Consider the following 17,220-nt stretch of genomic DNA (forward strand, 5'->3'; position numbering starts at 1 on the left):
GCCCACCTTTTAACTCTGGTCGAAGATGGGAAGCTGGGGAGGTTTTAAAGCTCTCGCAACGCCGATTTCAGCTTATGCGAAGTGTTCGCAATAGTGGTTGCTTTCGAAACATGCCGATTACCCATTGTAAAGGAGTGAATTGCGAAAGGACCAATCGCCGTTCCAGTGATTGCCATTAACAAAGAGGACTGTCCACTTGATGAATACGCTTGACGCCATTTGGTGCTGCCCGCTCCGGAGAGCTCACTTCTGTGTGTTTATGGGGCAGATGTGACGGCTCAGGGCTCCGCGAACTGCGTAAGTGTGAAAATGTACTTCGTTCCGAAAAGGCAGCTTCTTTTGTCGGGCAAAGGGATTGAGTCACAAGAGCCACGCAACGCCTCCGTTGGAGCGCCTAACGGTCGGAAGCTTTGCAGTGTGACGTAAAACGTATGTAAAAACCTGCGCTGAAAAAGCCCAGAGCAATCTGCGAGCTTTTCTGTATGGAGTGCTATGTGTAAAGGTCCCTCGTAGTTCTTAATGTACTGGAATAAGAACAGAGCAGGCTGCACTAACATAATGATTTAAACGAATTCCCCGCAACAGTTAGTTTGCAATCGCGCCCATCCTATTTAAATTCTTTGCGAAATTTTTCGTGCGAAAGAAAAGATAAAAAGCATGGTATAAAAGCAATGCGCATCCCCTATTTTGTTAAGGTATTGGCCATTTTGTCACTTCGAGCGCGTAGTAACGATCTATTAACGCCTATCGTAGAACATGATAGCATTTTTTTTTACATATTTGACGTTGTTATCCTCGGGAATATACTGCGTACTCCACCCGACGTAGTATAACTTCATACATATGGTAACGGATTAAAGTGAATTTTAGATTAAGATGTTTGCGATGAGGCAGCGAGCAGTGATACCCAAAGATTACTGGTGTTGCCAGGCCGAAACTAGGGTGGGAATACAATTAACGCTACAGGCGTATAAAGCGAAAAGCTATCCGGCTATGCCGTGCAGCTCTGATTTTAGCTTTAAAACAGTTACGCTAGTCCGAGCACTCTTCCTCAAGCAGGGCAGCAAGTTCGTGCCCTTTGTAATTTGGTTTACTAGATCAATTCCCGTTTTCTTGATCGTATATTTCATGCAGTAAAGACAAATCTAGGCTCACCTCATGCTATCCTCAGCAATAACCGCTAGATAAGAGACCACAAGCCTGGAAACAGTAAGCGTGCGGTTACCGACTCTGTATCGGCTCTTCAAATAGCCCGCCTCCGCTTCAAACGCACCTGTTACGCAAGCCGAACATGGATCTCGGAGTCCATGCTTGAAATTTAAGGTGAATTCCACAGAGGGGGCACGCATCAACTGCTTTGTTGCGTGGGATTTGCACACTACACACCTTGGCGCTCATGCGAAATCATGACCATATATACATGTTGGCTGTTCAGATGATACTGGCGATGCTATGATCGTTCGAGTTTTCGTAGTCCGAAGAAAAATAAACTTAACATAAGTTGTTTTTGGCAGAGATAAAAGCCCGCAATTTGATGGCCGTTCTCGCCGGGGGTTGTGGCGTGCCCCTGTAATCCAGCTGCTTGGAGGCCGGCGCTAGAGGACGGGTTGAGGCTGGGAGTTCTGCCCCATGTTGACCCATGTTGATCGGGTGTCCGCGCTAAGCTGGGCGTCGATATGGTCACCACAGCGGAATTAGTGGTTTTCGAGGAAAGGAAATGGCGCAGTGACTGTCTCACATCGCCGTAGGGGAAGGGAGGGAGGAGGGAGTGGATCAAACAGGGATGCATCGAAACCAGGTGGTAGTTGGTTGGTTGCGACTGAGAGGCCTGCCAACTGGCTCAAGCCGAGCCACCACCGCTGTCACGTGCAGATAGAAGAGATTTGAAAGAAAAGAGGAATGTAAAGACGCACGTCGCAACAACCAGGTGGTGGCCAGGTCGCCTAAGGAGGAGCGAACCGACCCAGGGCGGAAACGCAGCAGGCAAAAGCTCCCGCGCTCTGCAGTAGTGGGATAGCGCCTGTGAATGGGTGGCATGGGGTAGCCCGGCCAATAGACTCGGACCTAGTGCCTTTTTTTTTTTTAATCCGTGGGAAAACTTTGCGCGTCGCACTTGTTTCTTTTTTTTTTATTGCGAGGCAATACTACTATCACTTTCGGCTCCTCGCGTGGCGAGGCCGCGGTAGCAACCATTGACCTTGAGCGGCGCGCCTAGCGGTGTGACGTCACAGCTGCAAGAGCAGGGCTCCAACTTGCGCCGTCGCGAGGCGAGGCCGCGCGTGGTGGCTGCTGCCTAACTCCTGCGCCCGCCGCGCGCGGATTGGATTGGATTGCAATGCATTGGATTAGATTGGATTAGATTCAATAAGATTAGATTGGATTGGATTGTATAACCTATGCATCACTACAAGTCTAACCACAAGCACCACCACCAGCTACACTACCAGCTGAACCATGGCGTAGCTACGGATATTGCTTTCGCAATTACCGGGCTGAACCAAGCTAAGCCACAGCCATTTTTTTTGCTCTTTAAATCCATGTCAGGGCCCTCTCCATGAAGGACGTTGGATGGTAACCATTTCAACAAATTTTTCTTTTCACCTTAATTTTCTTTTTTTCAATTAACTAGCGAAATGTGACGCCCCGAATCAGTTGCCAACAATTTAGGAGTATTTTACTGAACTTTAAGTGGTTAACTGGGCTCTTTAACATTCCGAAGTGAGGGACGGTCCAGTGGAGTGCTTGTGGCCAATTCAGAACGCACCGGGTGCTTAAACGCGAGTGGACGTCGCCCAGCTCACGTATGTTTTTATTGCGAAAGCAATACTACTTGCACTTTCACGCCTTTGCCGTGCCGCGGCGGTGATCACCATTGTCCTTCATTTGACCTTGATTGCATTAGATTGGATTAGATTGGATTAGATTAGATTAGATTGGATTGGATTGGATTGGATTGGATTGGATTGGATTGGATTGGATTGGACTGGACTGGACTGGACTGGACTGGATTGGATTGGACTGGACTGGACTGGATTGGACTGGACTGGACTGGACTCGATTGGATTAGATTAAATTAGATTACATTAGATTAGATTAGATTGGATTGGATCGGATCGGATCGGATCGGATAGGAGTGGATTGGATTGGATTGGAGTGGATTGGATTTGATTGGACTGGAATGGATGGGATGGGATTGGATTGGATTGTATAACCGATGCATCACCACAAGTCTAACCGCAAGCACCACCACCAGCTGCACTACCAGCTGAACCATGGCGTAGGTACGGATATTGCTTTCGCAATTACCGGGCTTAACCAGGCTAAGCCACAGCGAATTTTTGCATCTAGCCATCTCTAAATACGACCAGTGCTGCCGTGCTCTCTTATCGAAGGTCATAGAGAAGATCATAGAGGCAAGACAGACCACTTCTGGTGATATATTCTAGAATACGACCTATGCAGTTTAGCCTTGTTCGATGAGGTGCATACATCGAAAATGTAAGCTCGAACACGATTGAGTGCAGCGCGGGCCACAGGCCGCTGGGCTGACGCGCAATGTAAATGTTTTAAAGCAAACAACCAAGCCAGCTTGCTCTCCCCAGTGCTGCTTCTGCCTCTGCAGCTTATCCTAGTTAAGTTCTGCCTCAGTACGGGAGGCTGGGACGTTCATCCGGACGTTCACTATCGTGGTTCTGGTGAAATGGGGCTATGATGTCGCATTAGAGAAACCGGCTCTGTCGACTACCTGCATCGTCGAGTTGTTCCACGCGCTGGGCTCCTCTGCCACAACTGCAAATCAAAGCAAGGAAGACATAGCGCAGTCTTAAGATGTATTTTATCGATGTGCATTACCATCATTTCTGAAAGGAAACGTTGCGGAATTTTGGACGTGGTCCGTGGTCCGGAACTCAATGTGAAGCCGTGCTGAATGTTGCAACGAGTTTAATCAGATATTTACGTTGTTATTCTGCAATACGAATTGCATCTTAATTATGCATGTTATCTATGTGTGCATTTTATTTGAATCGATTCTATCGGTATTGATCGTTTAATGCGCCTTTTTCACAAAGCCCCTCTTCGAAAGTGCGCCTCTTCTCCTCCAGCTCCACTGGTTGAAGACCTCCAGCTCCTACTGCGCATGCGCAGTTCATGTTAGTGAGAGGAGCATGCGACAGATGGCGGCAGGTGTCAAACGCACGCTTGACATTTCCCAGCCTCAGCTGGCTGCTTGTGACACCAGATCGCACCGGCCTCTCCCACCTGCGTTCGTTTTCAACCAGTAGAAGACGAATTTTCGGTACTGCCCAGAGGGCGCCATATCTTGGGGAAAAGGTGGATTCCGGAACTATAGGACTTCTTTTTCTGTATTCGATGGCATATTTTTGAAGGACGCAGTGACGCATTCATCCGTCACACTTTGTGGGATATTCTGCCTGTCATTGCTGATATGTACCATACCAAACGAATGGAAGGTAGGTAACTTGGCTACCCTTCATAAATTAGGTGATGGTTTCCTCGCCAGCGGGGCGAAGCCACCTTCGGTCGGCCTTGGCCGCATTGTTTTTCTGCCAAAGGAAGGTATGACAACGTCGAGCCCTTCGTCCTGGCGGCCGATTACCCTCCTGTGTTCTGCGTGTTTTTCTGTGTGCCGTATTTAGATGGATCGATACCAACTAGCCCAACTTTCTGCTTTACTGTACCCTCCTAAACACCGATTACAAATTGGTAGCCACATTGCTTGCACGGCGCCTTCGACGCTACCTTCAGGATTTGGTGAGTTCTTACCAGTCCCGCGCGGTACCGGGCAGATCGGTGTTTGCTTCCCTAACGCTCACGAGATGCTTTTTCACTTACGTATGTGCTAAAGGAGGTAATGGGGCTTTCGTAGCCCTCGTTCAGGCCAAGGCATTCGGTAGCGTCAACCACAGCTATGTTTTCGCTGTTCTACGCTGCTTTAGCCTACCCACCGACTTCGTCGAACTGCTCCGGTCGCTTTACAGCTGGTTGGAAAGCGAGCTCGTGCTGAACGGCTCCATTGCAGGCGCTTCTAGGTGACGCGGAGAGTGCGACAGGGGTGCCCCCTCTTCGTGCTCGCGCTGGATCCCCTTTTGCGCTGAATGTCCGCAGAGAGACGCATCCGAGGTTTTCCCATGGTTGGGCAGGAGACGCTGGTTGTCTCCGCGTACGCGGATGACGCGACAGCGAAAGTGACAGTTTTCGCGTTTTCCTGTCCATATTCGCGGAATATGCGCCCTTGTCGGGTGCGCAGTCAAACACCAGCAAGAGTCACGCGCTGCGTTTCGGATCCTTCGTTGGCCCGCTCCCTGATAATCTCAAAGGTGAGCTGAGCTACTTAGTCTAGCTTTGCTTCAGAAGTACGTCGACTTAACCTTGTTTCACAAAATGTATTGTTCTGCTCCATACCTTAAAGGGGCTGCGAAACGCTGCTTGGGGGGATACCGGCTATACTTCAGGTTGATTTTTTATGTCACAGAGATGCTGACTTAAAAAAGAATTACAGTAATCGATGCAGAGGAACGGGAGTTATTCAATGAAGAAATTGCAAAATACAAGTAAACAAAACGCTGCCCTCAACTCGATTTTGGCGGGGCTTCCCACTCCTATTTCGCTCTCCCGATGACGGCACCTGGCGCAACCAATCAAAACAGCCTGCCAGAGCACGTCGCAGAAGTTTGCACTCCACGGTTGCCTGCTCTCTGTAACTCGTTCCTGCTGAGACTGGCAGCGTCATTTCCATGCCAGAGCCCCTGGTGGTGTATTTTTATTTTACTTGCGTTGCGGGGCTTTTATCTAAGACAAACAAGTTGTTTTTATTGATCTAATATAAAACGCAGACAGGTGACAAAATGTTTCTCTATTTATTCACAAAATTTGCAGTATATTTACTGTTTGTACAATCATCAAGCTTGCGCCAGGTGATGTCATATCCGCTGCCGAAACCCGCCACTTTGTGGGGACACCATCAGAGCCATGAATTTGTTTTTGGGAGGACATTAAAATAACAAAAAACGGAATATACGCGGTATTACCGACTCTAATAGTTCCATTGTAACTTACTGTAGGCGATCAACAGGTAAAATAGTCAACTAAGATAGTGTTTCTGGGCCCCTTTAACGAGCAGTTGTATTTCAAGCCGCCGCACGGCTCACCTCGCACTGACCATTTGAAAGCTGGTATGATGTAATGTTGCTCCAATAGCTACAAGTACCCATACGTTCCCTGAAGTTCCGCCTCGCTGATTTAGTTACTGCATTCTGTGCCTGTTTTAAATTGAAACCGGCTACCAATTTGGCTATCAATAGCTGTCTCCGGGTCTTAACTGTGTGAAAATAAATGGTTTAACTTAGAAAATAAACAATGCACAATAGGCTAATAAATAAATATGCACCTTTGGGCCCATAAGGGGACTAAAAATGGGAGGTAGCTAATGCAGGCCTAGTTTTTCCAGTAGCTGCGCTCGGAAAGTATTTTAAAACGAAGCTTTCGCTGCCCTGTATGGCCCAGAATGTCATGCGATGTCTCAGGAAACGGCGAAACAATAGCCAACCGCAGTCAACTGCGGTAAATCAAACCAAGTTTCAATGAAAATCTTTCAAAAATGCCACCTCAGCACTTATGACGTTAAAGTATATAGGTCTAAAGCTGAAAATAAGAAGTGGAACTATCCTATCTCTCTTACGTTGGCCGAAATATTTGTCGTTATTTGTGAGGGGAAAACTTCTGACCCTTACAGTTTACGAAGTATGAGGCAGAAGGCGAACACTTGCGCCTCAACTTTCTCCGTTTTAACGCAGCGGCGTGGTACTGAAGAACTCCACTTTCGCCGAGTTCGGCGCAAAACGATTTCCGCCTCTGCGCTGTCATCCGCACTGGAAATAGGAGCCTCAAATAACACCCCCACTGTTCACGACCCGCTCAAGTGAGGTCGCTTGAGAGCGGATTTTCGGAAGCAGTATTTATCGCAACTTCCCACCCGTTTTTGTCGAAAAATAGGCTCACGGCTTTACTGTCGCTTTGTCTTTCTACTCAAGAGCTGAAAAGCCCGACAAATCGAAGCAATTGTAAAAGACTTTGTTTTCCTCTTTGTTAAAGAACCGAAAAAAAGTGACAAAATACGCCAAACTGTGGCAGTCGGTGTTTATCGGCCGGTTGAGCTTAAGAACATGAAAAGCACCCAGAGAAGGACGCCGGATCCCGCCGAACGATGAGAAACGAAGAAATGCTAAGCGTTCGCTCAGGCTCCAAAGTTCCCTTTATTCTCCAGACGGGAGAAGGCCACCACCATCCTGAAGCTTGGCTAGCTGAAAGGCACACGTGCTTAGCTGTCCTGGTGAAATATTTCATCTTTGCATACTACGCCCTGTAGTTTACTCGCAGAAATCCGGAGTCACTCTTGATATCAAGATATCTTGATATCTTGTTCATGAATATTTTTGTTATAGCTAGTTGTGGTGTGTTTTTACCTAATCAGTTATTGTCTTTGTTATGTTTTGATCTTAGTTTTGTTGTGCTTAGCTCTATGCATGCCTGATCTCTGTTTCGTTGTCAGTATATGCGCTGCTTTTCTAGTTTCTGTTACTTATGAAACTTTGTACCATTGCCAAGTGCCACTTTGTTTTTGTTTTTTTTACATGGGGAGGGCAGGCCTCAGTCAGGCGCTACTAGGCGCCTTTAGCTTGCTCTCCCTTGTTTGCAGTCTCTGTACTGGCCAAACAAAACCAATAAATGAAATGAAATGAAATGAAATATCCGGGCTAATTATTAATGCAAAAGCATTATGTGGCTTTATCGCGTCAGCAAAAAGTGTCCGCGCGATTACGGCGTTCTCTGAAGATAAATGTGTGAAAGTGTGATTGTCACAGATAGTGTGTGATAAAATGTTGCCGTGGGAAAAATTTGGATGATGAGGTGCACTCAGTTAATTAATTAAACGCGAAAAGATGCACTTAGACGTCATAATAGCCGTAGGCGTCGATATAGTACATGGACGTCAGAACAGCCATGGACGTCGACATAGTACGTGGACGTCAGAACAGCCATGGACGTCGATATAGCACATGGACGGTCAGAACAGCCATGGACGTCGATATAGCACATGGACGTCAAAATAGCCACGGACGTCGATATAGTACGTGAACGTCAGAACAGCCATGGACGTCGATATAGCACATGGACGTCAAAATAGCCACGGTCGTCGATATAGTATGTGGACGTTTTGCTTTCGCATTGCTCCAATGCGGGTCGCCGCAGTGATCGCGAAGTTTTTTGCCGGCTGCAGCGGCATTTATAATCGCGGTTGCGGGTACGTAGCAAAGTCTAAAGGTCAAGAGCCGCTACACGGCCAGTTGCACAGCATGCGCTGTACTAATTTGTTCTCAGTAGCAGAGTGGTTCCTCGATTCCGCCAGCACTCCATGAGATCACGTCGTCATTAAGGGATTCTAATTATTTCCATCTTACTAATATTCCTTCATGGCGCTTCGTCGGGGGCCGTGGTGTACAACAAATGAAGCGGCACTCTATCAGCCCAGGCCAAGCAACGCCGCAATAGTCATCACGAATGTCAATTTCATGACACGAAAAGCGGTTTTGATGCAAGGACACACCTGGTTTCGTCCACGATTCATTGGCATATCGAATTCGGCGTGCGCAATCGCATATAAAAGTCACTGCCTACAACAGTACCATTCCATGCTCACAGTTTCCATACCCAGAAATTCGGGACAAAAGCATTTTTCAACGGGAAATGTAAACACTGTTCGCCATTTAGTACGGTCTGGTGTTGGCCGGCGCTTTTGATGCCGTACGCTGGGGCTGCCTGAATGGCCGAAGACACGGGCCGGATCTAGTCATGAGCAGTTCTTTTGTGCGAGGTGTTGGCGAGATTGGGTTTATGAAGGCAATTTTTTCCTGCATTGTAAGAGTCCTATATAACGATCAATATACCCGCAAATCTCCCGTCGGCAGGCTTGAATTTTTTTGTGTGATAAACTTTTTTTCAATCGTCAAAAATGGTCCACGTTGGCTTTCTCTGGCAGTCTTAACTGCTCGATGCAATCGATGGAAATATTTAAAAAAAGTTTTTGGTACACGTCAAAAAAGTGGACCATTACCTTCAGTACTTACCGACCAGTACCTTAGAATATTCCAATAATCAAGATTTTTGTCGACGAGTGCTGGACGTGTGCAAAAACCTTAGGGACGTTGATAAGTCTGTGCAAAAGCTACTTTTCAGAATACTATGTCCTTAGAAAGATACATTATCTGCTGCGCAATTCCTCAACCACAGTCTTTCCATTCCTGCAGCTTCAGGACTGCGTTTCTTCGTCTGCTTGCGACTATGCGGGGAGAGACGTACCAAGGAGCGATAAGTAACGAACTCTGAATCACTTCTGCGCGGCTTATCATGACCTCGAAACGGTCATTTCTTACTCCTGGCGACCAGAGAGAAGCTTCAGCCAAATAACTGCAAGGTAATCGTGCTTACGATGTTGAAAGGGTATCAGGAACAGTATAGAAATGGGGAGCATGCACCAATTAAGCTTCCGGCTGCTGAGGAAATAAGAGGAGCTTAATGCAGATAAGAAGTAAGCATGACAAACGCAAGAAGAGCATGCTATAAGGGCGCTGATGAAGGGTTTCCTCAAGCTATGGGACCGCGGCTATGCATCGGCGGTTTTTATCTGCGCATCGTAAGAAGTGTTGCGCTGGACACGTTTACGCGGACGTAGATGTGCTGCAATCGTACTGTCTATATTCATGGCAACTCCGAAGAGAGCCGCGGTATCAGTCAGAGGTTTAAGGGTGGAGAAATTTACACTCTTCATACTGGATTCGGGTGCAAGGAGTTCAGACTCTGCACACGCGTCGAGCCTGAAAATTGTTAACATTTAACTGAAAGGGACATTCTATCACACAAATATTGGGATCGTAATTGTTTTAGAAGAAGAAAAAGCTTCAGGTAATATGGACTCAACGGAGTACAAAACCACTGAGATTTCGTTCCCAAGGTAACCCCTCCCGCTTAAGCAACCACCAACAATGCCTAGCGGCACTGACGACACATGCGAATTTAGTTTTTTTCGTATTTTGGGTGCTAGGCCAGGAATGGTTCCAACTCCTGAACTGCAGGTTTTCTATAACATACTGGCTAAGAGTAATTTGGTTCGGGAATAATTTGCATGGATAATAATCGAGTAACAAATGTGCGAAAGATTAGCGGAAAAAAGATACCAAAGCATTAGACTAATTCGTGAGCTGACGTGTCCTGCTAGCTTAGCTTGCGATGGCTGCGCGCAGGACATGAGACGATGGATAAACACAGGTATACAAAAGAGTGCGTTTTTCTCCACTGTCTTCCATATCTATAGCTGATTTTGAAGCCCTAGCCCCCTTCTGTAACCCGAAATTCATAATAGCGGGGCGAAAACTTTCTTCCCCATCCGGCTAACTTGCCTCAAATGTCGCAAGCCGAGGATTGAGTTATGTCTATCGCGACATATGACAACAAACAAAAGGCACTCAGGTAGCCAACCAAGACATAGAAGATATTAAATGGTCGGAATAATATAGTTGAAGAGTACTTGTATGCTACGATTCAGGAAAAATATGTTCCATCCATAAACGCTTTTTTGGCAGGCTCCGTCGTGACCACCCGCATACTTTGCCGCAACCAGGCGCGGCTCTTTGAATAAACAGACAACTTTGTTCAAAACGAGCCGCAGCTGAGGAGAACCAACGCTTCTCATCAGAAATCCTAGAGCCCGAATCTCGTCACGGAAGAACTTCCAATCCGAAGCTCGACTGGACACCGACAGCACCCTTCCATTCTTCTACCTTCTTTCAAATGTAGAGAAGACAGCAGAGAAGACAATTCATTAAACAGAAGCGCTTTCTCTCAGTTCTCGGCGGGAGTCGGGTTTTCTACACGATAAGGGCTACCAGGAGTGCAGCGAACGCGCACTGCCAAAGGCTGCGGAGGAAACTGATGGCCGGAGTTTTCAAGAAGACGCGTTGAAAGCCGCGTCTGCGAGAACTTAAGCCCGAGTTACAACACAGCAAAGGGGAAACACTGTCCGCAAGTCGGTGACAACTATGCGGGCAGACGGCGTGCCTCTTCTGCGTAAACATAACTCCGCCAATCCTCGCTGCGCCGCGGGCCTTGTTTGCGCACGAATGCGGGAAAGCTTCGCGCGCGAGAGACAAGTTCCCCCAGTTCTCGCTCGCTTGCTCAGAGTTCCTAGGCTAAGTAAGTTGAAGGGGGGGGGGGGGGGGGGGGGGGGGGAGCGATAAAATGTCAGCGGTGAGCAGCCGCACGTGGCGAAGAGGTGTACAGAGGAAACGGGCTTTATCGCGGCTTGGAGCCGTTTTGTACTTAGTTTGGTGCAAATTCAGCCCGGTAATCGAATGAACATAGTTGAAGGACTCGTTGTCTAGCAGTCGTTACCACCTTTTCAAGCGTCCGCAACTGGCCCGGACTATCTCTGCCACATGCAATGAAGGAAATGTGGAAGGTTTCCAACGCGCTGTGGCGGGGTCAGTAATTGAAAATACTAGTAATAAACGCTAACTTTGTTTTATTAAACCTCGGTAGTATCTACGAACAACGTTTCAATTTTTTTTTTTTTTAGCCGTGAGATAACGACTTGAATTTTTCTTCCGTATTCGGGATTTACTGGAAACGGTCGGTTGATGGCGTTCAGCGAAAGCGTAGCGAGTTGAATTTTCGCGGACACTAAATCTATGTGTTTTGTTTACTTTGTGCGTTGTTAGTTGGGCCCTCGGGCATCACGCAGGAATAGGATATCAGTGATGCGAAGGTCTCGCTGTGGAATCAGCTTTCATTAAGACGAGTTTCCACAACACTGCCCCAGTGGGGGCGCTGTAGGCATTTGGCATGAATAAAAAATATAAATAAATAAAAGTTGAGCTAAAGGCGAGCGCGAACTCATTGGATGTGCATCGTTTAATGGACACAAAAAACTGTTAGCTACTGCGATGTAGTTTAAACAGCCGTGAAATGGGAATCTTCGCGCCCGCGTGTACTTGAGTGCACGGTGAGCTTGAATTGTTTCGTTGGAATTTTGACGCTTTCACTTACTCTTGTTTGTGCTGCATGCCGTGCGGTGGAGGCGGCTTGTCAGAGTCATTTCAGTTTGATTTTACAGCTTACTAAAGAGCGCTGCACCCTTCTTCAATTCCTAATTTCTCCCACCTCTCGACAAAAAAAAAAGAAATTCGGGAAAGTAACCTGAAGCCAGCTTCAAGAAATTTCTTTGCTCCTTGTTTCGGGCCAGCAGTTAGAGTAATCAGTCATGAAATTAATGTGCTTGGGCAGACAAACTGTTCTCAGGTCAAAGTTAAAATTCTGATGTTTTTTTAGTTCGCAGAGTAAAGCAGGAGCACACTTGTGTCCATGTTTTCTCTTCCCTTTTTCCATTTTTTCGTCCCCTTTTCTCTTTACCCTTGCAGGCTAGTTAACCGGAATATCTTTCTGGTTGGCATGCCTGCCTTTCCTAACTGTGCTCGACTGAGCAGCTGCCGAGTTACTGCTCGCACTTCAGTGCCAAGAGAGACGTCTGTGAACTATGCTCCTAGAGCGCTGCTTACCGGAGCAGCGGTATAGCGAAGGGTTGCAAAAGGCGCCAGGGGACGTCGCTCAGTCTCGTCTGGATGGTCCCATCTGACAGCTACGCGTAAACAAGTGAGCATGCCAAAATCTCCCAGCCGTCCGCTGATCAATACACACGCCCGCCTAGTCACGACCTCGCGAAGTGTTCATATCGAGCGATCGAATCCCTTTGAGCTAGTCTTGTGATGGAGCCGGGGAGAGCAGGCATGACCTTGCCAGTGTCGACACTGGTCAGTCACCGGAAAGCAGTTGGTGAGAGGATAGCAACAGTTTTTTTTTTCTGCACTAACACGTGATTCCTACCCAAGGAGTTCAGCGCACGCCTTGGCGAGGCTGTGTTTTCGGTGCATATCGTAGCCTCTTACCTCGGTCAACGAACAGCGAAAAGATCCTGACTAAATAATATCCGCCTCACATACGCTCGCTACGCAGTTCAAGGCATTATGAAGGACGCGAAGATTACTGAGACTTTCCTTTAACGATAAACCATATGCATTCCTTAAAATACAAAGTCTTAGGCTTCTCATCAATTTGAAGAAGCTTCACCGATATGAACATGCGAGAACTATTGCTCGAAGGGGACCCTAAGATAAATTGTATTGAAAAGAATTAACATTAATGAGCAAACGTTTTTGGACAAAGCTGCGGGTGCAGCAGTAGGTGTTCCACGCAGGCCAAAAAACTCCTTCTTAAATTCATTACGTACGACGAACGGTCCTTCCATGCAGCAGCGTACCACCCATTCAAATATGCTAAACTGCTAAAAAAGAAAGATATTCTCGGTGTATAACCGTACACGAGACGCAGCGGAACATTGTAATCCTTCTCATTCCGGCTCGTATACCTCAGTCCTTATTTTCTGTCGATCGCACGAATGCTACATGGCGACTGCCTTATCTGCAGGCCTTCCCGTCCGCACATCGTTTCATTTTGTTTTCTGCATCGGCATAATTCTTCACTATTTCCAGGAGAATCCAGCTACCATTAAATTTCTCTTGTCTGCGATTCTTTCATTGCGCATGCATCGTTCGTACCTCGCATATTCTTCAACTGTATAACTTTTATTCCATTTAGCTTGCGCAAATTTACATGCGCAATATTAACCACAAAAATCTGAAAAGAGCACCAAACAAGCACATGACTGTAATCTTTTTTTATGCTAATCTTCCCTTCTGTAGCCTGAGCACATTCTGTGGACACAAGAAAGAGCGGTACGCGTGAAGTAACGGGAGTCCATTGTACATGATGCACGTTTCGATATTCAGTTCGTTACTTATGCGTTCAGAAATATCCCAAACAGCACCACAAGTCACGTTTCCATGCTATGCATTTTTCTAGCGTAAGGGGCGCAGTAGTTCCAGCGAAAGTACGTCAGGAAAAGTGTAAAATACAAAAGCATGTTCGGCAGCAAGTGAATAGAACCAAGCCGTTGTTGAACGGATGACGTAAGCTTGTGTATTTACCGGAGGCCAGCCACCTAATGAATCGAAACACTCTGCGCTTCCTGCGCCTTTGCATTATGCAGGGACACGTGAGGGCATTTTTGTGTCTACAAAGAAAAAGAAAACGTGCTTACCATATAATGCCGAGTCCTGTGAAGTTCTGAATCAGAGTAGGTCGGTCGCTTATTTTTCTCAGGAAACGACTGAATGATTGAGAAGAGTCAGTCAGATAACTCACATGTGAGCTTGCGTGTTTCGAAAAGAAAGAGCCGCCGTGAATGCTGCGAGAAGGCAAAAGGCTTGGTTTGGTTAGGTTTATAGGGTGTAACGTCCCAAAGCTACTCAGGCTATGAGAGACGCCGTAGTGAAGGGCTCCGGAAATTTCGACCACCTGGGATTCTTTACTGTGCACTGACATCGCACAGTACACAGGCCGCTAGAATTTCGCCTCCATAGAAATTCAACCGTCGCGGCCAGGACCGAGCCCGCGTCGTTTGGGTCAGCAGCCGAGTGCCATAACCACTGAGCCACCGCGGCGGCTGCGAGGAGGTAAATGGATACTGACTTGTGAATGCGACATTTGGGCATTTGCGGGGCTCAGCGGGCTTGTACGGAGATATGCTCTGTGACGCTCCGAGAGCTTTTCAAAATAGTATAGTAATCATGACCTGCTGCAGAGAGTAACATATTTACTTCAATGTTGAATAGAAACATTGGTAAGGAGAAAGGCAAGATTCTATTCTGGCTCCATTCGTGCGGAGAGGGTGTTACCTCGGTGCCTCTTGCGTGAACTGCAATTACCTCGTCAGACTCTAGTAATATTGCGCTTCCTTGTGCTAATTCAAATACATTTCTCAAGAATCAGTGTTCAAGTGATTATCAACCCCCTCCCCCACTCAAGAATATATTATATATTAAATAAGCCAAGAGCCACAGAAAACAAGGAACAGAGGAGATTTTTTTTCATATTTCTTCTGTGGTGTTCATCAATGAAGAATATTACTGAATATGTTATCGCTTAAAGATAATTTATTGGAAAAGTAAAAGAAAAAAAAAAGAAGAAAAAACTGGCTGACGCTTAGCTTGGTTAAGCCCGGTAATTGCGAAAGCAATTTCCCCTGGCTGCGCCTAGGTTGGCTGGTGGTGTCTTGGTGATGCTCTTAGTAAGGGTTATGTTATAAAAGTTAGTTAATGACGCTTAAGCTTCGCCTTTAGCAGTGGAACGCGACAGCGTGTGTAGCGCTGCCAGGCAGTCCACGGGACGCCACCACCCGTTCGGCGCGATGCCTTGCCCTTTGAATGCGACGCTTTTTGAGGAAAGGAAATTACGCAGTAATTCTGTGTCATCTCGGTGGACGTCCGAACCGCACCGTACAGGAAGGGAGGAACGCCACCACACGTTCAGCGCGATGCCTTGCTCTTTGAACGCAAGGCCCCTGGCTGCGCCTGGTTTGGCTGGTCACGTAGAGCGAGCGCCTCCTCCACGGCAGCGGCGCGTGGAGGATTCGCTGGGACGATCGCCACGAGCCGAGTTGGGGCGCTGGGCTGGTTGGGGCCCCGCTTTTCCACAGCTGGTATGACGTCACACATAGGTCACGCTAACGGTGGGCGCCATCGTCGCGAAGCAATGTTAAGCCGCTGGTGGTTGGCACAGCTACTGCTTACTAGCGAGCCTAATCTCTTCGGCGTAACGCCACAATTGCGCTCCTAGCGGAGAGCGCAGGAGTTAGACGCCGGTGAAGCCACCGCCGCTTCCTCCGACGGCGCGAGATGGTCGTCCAGCTCTTTGGCGTGACGTCACAACACCTGTTGCGCTCCTAGCGGAGAGCGCAGGAGTTAGGCGCCGGTGAAGGCACCGCCGCTTCCTTCGACGGCGCGAGATGGTCGCCCAGCTCTTCGGCGTTACGTCACGCATGACGTCACACGGGGTTCATCTAAAGGTCATTAATGGCACGGCCGCGTCACGGCAAAGGCTTGAAAGTGCAAGTAGTATTGCTTTCGCAATAAAAATAACCACATGCCACCGGGGAACCTTACCCACAACCTCCGAATTACGCTGCCGGTGCTTTACCAACTTAGCTATGGCGACGGCTGTCAGATCTGCTGCTTTCGGGGGTATTTATCATTACAATCGTTCACTTAAACGTATACAAGACATCATCCGTATTTAAAACAACATTGCAAATTATCTTACGATGAAGCATAATAAATTTAGGAGCTATTTGGTCGCTGCGACCACAATCCTTATTTAAACAAAGCACCAACTTGGAAGGCTGCTCACAGCGCCCTTTTTGTTACGCCGTTCTTAAAAAGTTGACTATGTTGGTGCACATTGAGTATTCTCTAATTTTCTATAACACTCAGGTTGCAGAAGAGTTGCGTTGTTTGAAAATTCCAAGGTGCAAATAACGTACGTGGGGTCTGACGAGGGAATTTTTTACTCGCTGCTCAAAACGACGCGCGTAGTCCGTTGCGATAGTTTTCCTCTGCCTAGCTCTTATCTTTTTGGTGACCCTCTTTCGTAACACATTCTGTATTATTTTGTGTCTGATTCCTCAGTTCTGCAGAAAATGACGACAACAGAGCATAGCATTGGGTGAATAAGCGAAAACTTTGAAGACCTTCACACCGATCACTCAAAGACTACACTCACTGAAAGCTTGATCCCTCTAGTGAGATCTTTCTGTACCCGGATTTTAGTTTGGCGCATTTGAGGGGACACTACAGGCTATACCACACATGGTCCATTTCCTCGAAGAGCAATTCAGGAGCTTCACGCCATGGCGCAATATAGAGATTTCGAGGATACCTTCAGAAGCCATTTTTCTTCTCCACAAAACAGCTGTCACTGAGATGGTTTGCACACCCTATGTCCTCAACGCGATTGGCGGCACATTCTTTCTTTATACATCCTGTAATTCATAAAAGCCGACTACGTTCGACGCCTCCCGCTTGAAACATTCCATGCAATAACAGCAGCCTCTCTCTTCGTGGGGATGGGATGGGAAAGCATGAAATGCTAATGAGTATCGGCGCAGCTCGTTATAGAGAATGAATCTCATTTCAAGGTCTCGCCTCTACCAGTACATCACCATATCATCTGTAACGCCGCACGGCCAGCAAAGCG

The 17,220-nt window shown here is 47.3% G+C and overlaps 1 non-coding gene across 1 annotated transcript; it reads left to right on the plus strand.

The window, feature by feature from the left end:
• Positions 1-1,781: 1,781 nt before the first annotated feature.
• On the plus strand, positions 1,782-2,074 carry LOC149365969 (signal recognition particle RNA). Its single transcript, XR_016287766.1, has one exon.
• The last annotated feature ends 15,146 nt before the right edge of the window (positions 2,075-17,220 follow it).

This window comes from Amblyomma mixtum, chromosome 1 (genome assembly GCF_055824585.1).
Source record: "Amblyomma mixtum isolate Tamu chromosome 1, ASM5582458v1, whole genome shotgun sequence".
In the NCBI taxonomy this organism is placed as follows: domain Eukaryota; kingdom Metazoa; phylum Arthropoda; class Arachnida; order Ixodida; family Ixodidae; genus Amblyomma; species Amblyomma mixtum.